Source organism: Equus asinus, chromosome 9 (assembly GCF_041296235.1).
Source record: "Equus asinus isolate D_3611 breed Donkey chromosome 9, EquAss-T2T_v2, whole genome shotgun sequence".
Taxonomy (NCBI): domain Eukaryota; kingdom Metazoa; phylum Chordata; class Mammalia; order Perissodactyla; family Equidae; genus Equus; species Equus asinus.
The window spans coordinates 25646791-25654494 of NC_091798.1; the positions used below are offsets into that span (position 1 = coordinate 25646791).

The 7704-nt window shown below is 51.6% G+C and overlaps 1 protein-coding gene across 1 annotated transcript in view; it reads right to left on the minus strand.

Moving 5' to 3' along the window:
• SGCD (sarcoglycan delta) overlaps window positions 1-6648 on the minus strand; it is an 894446-nt gene extending 887798 nt beyond the window's left edge. Inside the window, exon 1 of the mRNA XM_070517163.1 lies at window positions 5937-6648. The gene's annotated coding sequence lies outside the window, so the exon portion shown is untranslated. The remainder of the gene's footprint in view (window positions 1-5936) is intronic.
• Window positions 6649-7704: the final 1056 nt, after the last annotated feature.

Sequence of the window (7704 nt, forward strand, 5' to 3'; positions counted from 1 at the left end):
TTTTTAAAACTTTTGGGCTGAGAAACAAAAGTGTCTTTCTGAGCAACTAATTAAATGTACAGATAAAAATCACATTGTTATAAATCAGAATGTCTCTTCTAATTACATCTTAAGCAACATCACAATGGAACTTGCCCAAAGCTACCAAGGTGGTTAATCAGCAACTACTGATACCATTACACTCCCCTTCCATCTGAAGAACTGGTGCCTCTGGGGACACATTATACTGCGTGGTTTTCAATTCCAATGTTTGGATATTTTTCCTTAGAGTTTAAGGACAACGACCACTTTTTCTGGGCCACCTAGAATTAGCTCAGAGTGTCAATTGGTCATTCAACAGATTTTGTCAGTTTTCTATATGTCATGTACTATCCTGGGCACTGTAGATACAACTTGAATTAAGACCAGGTCCCTGATCGCAAGAAGCTTATATAGACCGAGCAGCAGATATAGAGAAGTAAATGGAAATATACTACAGTTTAAGTAGAGGAACACATTATAAAGACATTTAACTCAGCCCTGGAGGGGTCAAAGGAGATTTTCCCAAAGAAACAACATCTATACTGAGAACTTAAAAACAGGTGGAAGTTAACCACGCAAAAGCAGCAGAGGATGGATCCATGAAAACTCCTCCCAACTGCCGGAAAAGCAAAAGCAAACACTTGGGAGGTGAGTTAACCAGCTAAAATTATCCCCCAAATTTCAAAAGATCCCCACTGAGAATAATTCTATTTGACACTCTAGTAATGGGTTCAATTAAAATACAAACCAGAATATGTTTCATATGCAACACTCTGTCTTAACATGTAAGGAAGGAACAGAGAGACTCACACCAATGCAACAGTAAGAGTCAGGGGAGGGGGGCACTTGAAAAGGACAGATCTGGATTTCAAGTCTGTCTGTTACTTAGGATGTGGGTGACCTGGGCAAGTTGCTTAAGCTCTGTGACATCAGTTTTATCCTTGGTTAAATGGAGCCTGGCACATGACAAATGTTTAACAAATACTAGTTAACAGATGAGTCATTGCCACATGCCAGCTGCTATGCTCAGCACTTCAGGCACTGACCAAGGTAAGTCCTGGTAGCATCCACAGAGAGGCCTCCTGTTACTGTCTTCAATGACCAGGTGAAGACAAGGAGACTTGGGGAAGTTCAATAACCAGACCAAGGTTATACTAGCCAGCAAGATGGAAGTAGACCTTGACCCCTAATTGTCTGCATCCAGAGCCCAGGTCTTAACCACTAAGAATATTTCTTTCCACCTTCCACTTCTCCACTGCCAGCTGTGCCAGCAAAGTAGATTTTCACTGCTGAAAGGGCAAAAAATTCCCAGCATATTAAAGTTGCAGACATTGTAAATGTAAGTTATTCCTTGGTTTGTGTTCTATTCACAAACAACTGTGGTTATTTAAAACACACGTTATCAGACAGTTGCTTATCAAAGCTACCCACGGCTCAATTACCATCCTTGAATAAGAGGTCAGGGTTAAAAGCGACAGATTCAGAAAATAAATTTGGATCTGAAAAGGGAAAGATGACAAAACAGTTTGCTGGACAAGATGTCTGGCACCTTTGGCTACTTTTCAATGAAATAGAAGGGAAAAGATGTTGAGGTCACCAAGAAAACAATTTAAGTGGGCCAGAAAGAGGCAGAATGTGGGTGATGGCTCCTTTTCACCTGCGGAAGGAGGCACTGACACATTCTGAGGGAGTCAAAAGCATAATAATGAAGGAGAGAAAGCCTAGATCCTTCACCACAGCGACACCCACTAAATTGGGAGACGGAGCGTGACACTTTTGACACCGCGGCACATTGGCCTGGTTCACGGTGTCCTTTCGTGTCAAGCATTAGTACAAATACCAACACTGATGCTTTGAAGGAGCATTTGATGTTTCCTTAAATGCTTTCCAACCTGGCACAGGAAAATCTTAGCCTAACCAACCTCAATGTGATTGCTACAGTTCTCAGAGAGCTTTCAAAGTTCCCTCTGGTTTGACCAGCTTGTTTCCTTGCCCGTGGTCCATCAGTGTGGGCTGCAGCATCCAGAGAGTATACTATGTTTTGTGTGTTTGTTTTGCTGGAAGTGGGAGGGGCTTGAAATTCTCCACTTGAAGCTGTTTGAAAGGGATCCGCGGTGTCAGATGCCAGGAGCTACAGAGTAACTGGGGCAAATGGTAATGTGCAGATGCAGACTTGGGGCGTGGACTAAAAATACAGATTTCTGGGCTTTTTGCCCCAGGTTTGAATTCAGTAAGCCTCTAGTGGGGTCCAGCAACTTGTGTTTTGACTAAGATGCTCATGTGACCTTGACGATCAGCCAGACACAACAACCACTAGTGTGGTGGGGAGAAGGCTGGACTGAGACTTAGGGTATCAGGGCACCAGTCCCAGTTCTGGCACTTACTGCTTGTAGGATCTCTGGCAAGTCACTTCTCAGTTTCTTCAGCCACTTTTCACTTTGCTCAGTTGATAAAGTGGGGCGAGAGAGTGCTGGGAAATATCTCCAAGGATCTCTGGCTCCGTCAGTCTAGAATGGAACGTTAGGATTAGGTGTATGTAGATACATACACCATGATATGTAATTAGGACCTTGACCCTGGAGTCAACTAAACCTGGGTGCAAGTTTCAGCACCGCTGCTTCCCAGTTGCCTGACCCCAGGCAAGGAACGTAATTTCTCCAGGATAAGTAACTGAATTTCTCTAAATCTCAGTTCCTCAACTATAAAATGCAGATGATAACAACAGTGCTTACAGCATAGTTTTCTGTGAGTGTTCGATAGGCAGAGAGTGTATAAAGAATGCCCAGGGCAGTGCCCTGCGGAGCGCTCAATACCTGTTAGTTGTGGACACCCCTGACAAGGTCAACCAGAAGAGCTGTCCATTGTCCCCTGGAGCTACTGTTATTAATGAGGTTCATGGAAAGGTAACCATGGCTGAGCAATCCTAGGGCTTGTCCTTTTCAAGAGAAATTCACAAGAAATGAGCTTTTGTGGGGATGGAGGGATACCAGAGGGAGGTGTTAAACTGTTTCTCTTAGGAGGAAGAATGGAAACAAATTAGAAGGCGTGTTACACCATGTTTATCAAAGTGTGGTCAGGGACGGCCTGCTTTAGAATCAATGGGGCACTCATTAATGCAGCACTTTCCTGTCCCAGTGGATGAGACTCCCAGGGGAGTGGGCCCAGTAATTTGCTTTTCTCCGAAACTGCCCAGGAGATTCTTCCATAAACGGATTAGAGAGTCCCTGGCAAATATGGTGAATGAAAGAACCACTTCCGAGTTCTACAGTCCTGTGTTCACCCAGAAAAAAACAATGAAGGCAAATGAACTTGTGCATCTGTGCATTTACCAAGAATCTAAACTTCTTACATTCTTATCACCTCCAATGCAGCTGGGTTGCAAGCAGGTGTCCAATTTCTACATAATTCACGACTCCACAAAGAAAGAAACATTAACCAAGGGCTAGCTACTTAAAGATGTGGATTATGTCAAAGTCCTTAGAACTGCCATGTGGTATATAAAAATTAAATACAAAAAACGGGGGCTTCCCAGTTTCCTCTGCCTCCCCCCATTCTCCCACCATTCTCTCCTCCCCACCTGATTCCTCCACCCTTGCTCACATCCCTTTTCCTTTAGGCACGCTCTCTCACACTTGTCTTTTCTTCAGATTTCTTTTTCCTCACTTCCCTCCCTTCCAGTTCTCTCTCTTACTCCTCTCTCCTCTTATTCTTTGCCAGCTCCAGCCTATAGCTTTCCTTCTCTCCTGTGTCTCTGTCCCTCTCTCCCCTTTTGCCTCTGGGTATGTATGTCTGTCTCTGACTCCCCTCTTGTTCTGCCTCTGCCTGTTACTCCTTCTTCTCCCTTTTCTTCTTTCTCTGACTCTGTACTTCCATTTGTCTCTCTGACATACACAATCCCTCGCTGCCCATTCCTGTTCTTCACGCCCCAGCTCCTGGCTCCCCTCTCAATAAGGAGCCTCCAGGGGGCACGCTTCTGGTCAGGCAAGCGTGTGCTCCATGCTAAGTCAGCCAGCACCCTCTACAAGTCAAGGGGCTCACTGTACTTACAGTTCTTGGCGATATGCTGTCAGAGGCCCCAGAGTGAGGAGGGTCCCTCCTAGGGAGGGAAACTAAATCCAGGCTAGAAAGATGCAACAGCAATTACGGAGTGTAAAGAGCAAGGCCAAACAGCTCTAGCACCCAGAGCCTCGCCTGGAGCAGAAGCTGCTGGGCTAAGCTGGCAGTGGAGGGTTCTTCCGTGGTCTGGGGTGTCCATCACTTCGTTTCCATAGTATAGACTGCTCACTGTGGCTGCAGTGGTGCCAAAGGGGTGTTGAGAAAGCTTTAGCTTCCCAAAGTCTCCACCATTCTTCTCAAAGCCAACTAACCTCCTCAAAGCACAAAATCTAAGTAAAAACTGTGTCTGCTACGCATGCAGCTTCCAGACAATGCTTCTCCCCACTCCACCCCACCCCCCCCCCCCAGCTGCTCCTCCACCTTCCAGGCCCACACCCATCTCTAAGTCCCTCCTTTATAGACATACCAGAGCTTCTGCCATGAATGGGGGTAACTGTCCCCAATCTACAGATGGGCAAACTGAGGGGCAGAGAAGTGACGCAACAGACTGGGAAGAGGGTCCTTTGGAGTGCCACCGCTTCAAGGGCCTAGAGTATTTTGCACACTCCAAATCACCGAAGGATGGTGAGTTCGGAAGAAACTTTTTCAAAGCACAGCCATGCCCTTTCTCAGTTCGAATCGCCGCGTACGAGTGCAGAACTTCGTCTCTCTGGCCTCTTTCAGTCCTGCTCTCAAACTCGACCTGTCTCCACACTTATCCGCTCACACCACCTGTACCCGCCCATCTCATCCATCCCCACCCCTCCGTCTGAGTCTCAGGACAAGAGTGCAGGAGGGAGGGAAAGGAAAATGAACTCGGGCCAGTGCTCCTGATGGCTCCCGCAACTCCCCCTCCCCGTGGTGGAGTACAGAGGAGCGAAATGCTGAGGTTTGGCTGGCTGCCCAGCCCAGGGAGCTGGAATACCCTCTGCCAGGGACGGCGAAGAAGGCCAGGACTCGCATCTGAGGGCCAGCCAAGTCCGCGTCGCCGCAGCTGAATGGCCCCTCAGTTGCCTGCAAGTTGAAACTTCAGTCAGGCACATAATAAGGCCGCTGTTTTCCGACAGAAGGCATTTGGATGCCTCACACACTCACCCCAAATCAGGCCTGAGAGCAGAGAGCGCATTTCCTCACCCATGTTCGGATGCACCCTAGAAGCAGCAGCGGCAGCTTGAGCCCCGGGGAGGGAGCAGTTCCCCTCCCCCGCGCCCGACCACAGGAAGCCCGCGCAGGCCACCTGTTGGACTCTGTCAGGCCGCCCTAAAGATCCTATGCCTCCAAACCCGTACCGCGGAGCTGGGCGCCCGGGGCACCCGATCCGTCAGCAACAGATAAATTTCATTCGCACCTCTTCTTAAGGCTACCTCTCCTGCTCCCAGGCACACACATACACGCTTCCTTAATATTCCAGCAGTGGCTTCTCCCTAATGAAGCACGCTTAGCCTCCCCTAGGGACCCCGGGCTGCCCACGATCTCTGAGCGCGACCAGGCAGCTGCGGATCTCCAAGCGCTTAAAGCTGGGTGCCTGCTTAACGCGCGGGCGGCTGAAAAGCCCCGAATGGCACGTTGGTGGGGAACAGTCAGTGGTCTGCTGTAGGGATCCCCTTCCCCTTGGGAAGCGAAAAGGGTCTTCCTCCTTGGCTTAGAATTGAAGGCATTCAGGGAACCCCCGAAGGCAATTGGATTAGGAGAGCCAATGTTGCGTCTCGCTGCCAAAGCCCAGGATAGGTGCAAGGAGACTTAACTTTCTCCTGTCTCCCTGCCATCCCTGCAAGCTCCTAGCTGGAGATAAAGGGCGCTGTCACGACCCGGTTACTCACCCCTGGGTATGGACGCTGCCCCCGCAGGGGACCCCAACAGACAGGCGCGCGCGGGATCCGCTAAACGCCTTGGTGTCTCACTCCTCTCCCCGGCCACGCGGCGAAGGCTACTACGAGCTCCAAGCGGGGCAGCCGAGGGCAGTCGATCCCATGGGTGGCGAGTTGGCAGAAGGTGAGCCGCCCGGCTGGGGGCGCATCGCTCCCAGGGCTGGCGCAGGCTGCTGCGGGGAGAGGGGCTCCCGGGGAAGTTGGCGGCGCTGGGAGCGGACTTCGGACTTCGCGCTCGCTCAGGCTCGAGGGGCCGGGAGCGTCCTCCAGGACAGAGAAGGGACTCGACCGCTGAAGGCGAGCCGGCGTGGGCCGAGCGGCTGCGGGAAGCCTTCTCTGGCCGCCGCCTAGAAGGAGCCTAGCGGCATCGCGCTGCCTGGAACCCCCAGCAGTGGCTGGAGCAGAAGGAGCGAGAGAGCCGGGCTGCCTCCTCTCGGCTGCGGGCGCCCCTTGCTCAGAGCCCGGCTTGCCCCAGCCCGCCGCGCCCCTCCTCCTTTCCGCGTCCTCCTCCCCTCTGCTGCTTCGCAGGCTCGCGGGGCTGGGCTTGGACCAGAGGCTGAGCGGAAGGCGGCCGCAGAGCCCGCAGCATGGAGGGCAATCTCGGCTCGGGCTTGGGCTCCGGCAGCGGCAGCAGCGGCCGCCGCCTCCCGCGCGCCCACGTGCCGGAGCCCCGGTGTGCGCGCTCCGGCCAGCCGGGCTGGAGGGAGGGAGGGAGGGAAGGAGGGCGAGCCGCGGGTGGGGGTGGCGGGGAGAGCCTGCACACCAGCGCAGCCGAGGGGAAGCCGCCGAGAGGCTCCCAAGAGCGCGGGGCTCCACGACTGCAGCTCCAGGAAGACTAGCGTGCAAGGGCTCCCCAAGCACCCCCCTCCGGTAGCAGAGCGGAGGAGGCCTGAGCGTAACGCGGGGATGGGGGGTGGGCGGGGGCGCTCCACTCCGCAGGATCAGCCGGGAGCGGCAGTCAGAAGCGGCTACCTGTCTCCGCCAAAGGGACGGGTTCCAAGTATCCTTGAACCCCGTCACCTCTCTCCTGCTAAGAAAAGGGTTCAGAAACACCGGGTGAGGGAGTGTGCGAGTATGCGGGTTCCCAGCGAGAGCTTGTTCCGGCTTGCCCCGCCTTCCTCCCGGAGTAAGCACTTTTCCCGTTAACCGACAGACTCCAAGGGGCTCCTCCTTCCAGGGAGAAAGGAGTGGTCGTGCAAGATGGGCCTTACAACCTCCAATCAATTGACAAATAATTAGCGGGCATTCACTCTGAGCAGGGCCGGGCAATGTCCTGGATCCTAGGGCCCTCCCCGGCTGGGAGCTGTGTTGTATTCTCTGCGCTGCGTGTCCTTAGGCAGGCGCTTCCTGGGCCTCAGTGCTCCAACCATAAAATGAAGCTCCTTCCCGATGTGAGTAAGAAAGACAAACCAAATGTGTGTTAAGAATTTTAAAGTTAGAAGATACTTCGAAAGATGGGTAATAGTTCAACACTAATAGGAAACATGATCAAAATAAGAAATCACGAATAATAGAAAAGGAGATCTCTAAGGAAAGTTATAAACCAGCAAAAATACATTATGGGCACCATGAGCAGTCACTTAGAGATCTTTGTCTCCAATCTCCTTATTATCTTAATGGGGAAATTGAAGCCCATTAAGACAAATGGCTTGCCTAAGGTCGCACATCCAGTTTGCTTAGACACACCCAGTTTGGGTTAGTCTGGTCTCCTACTGCCAAT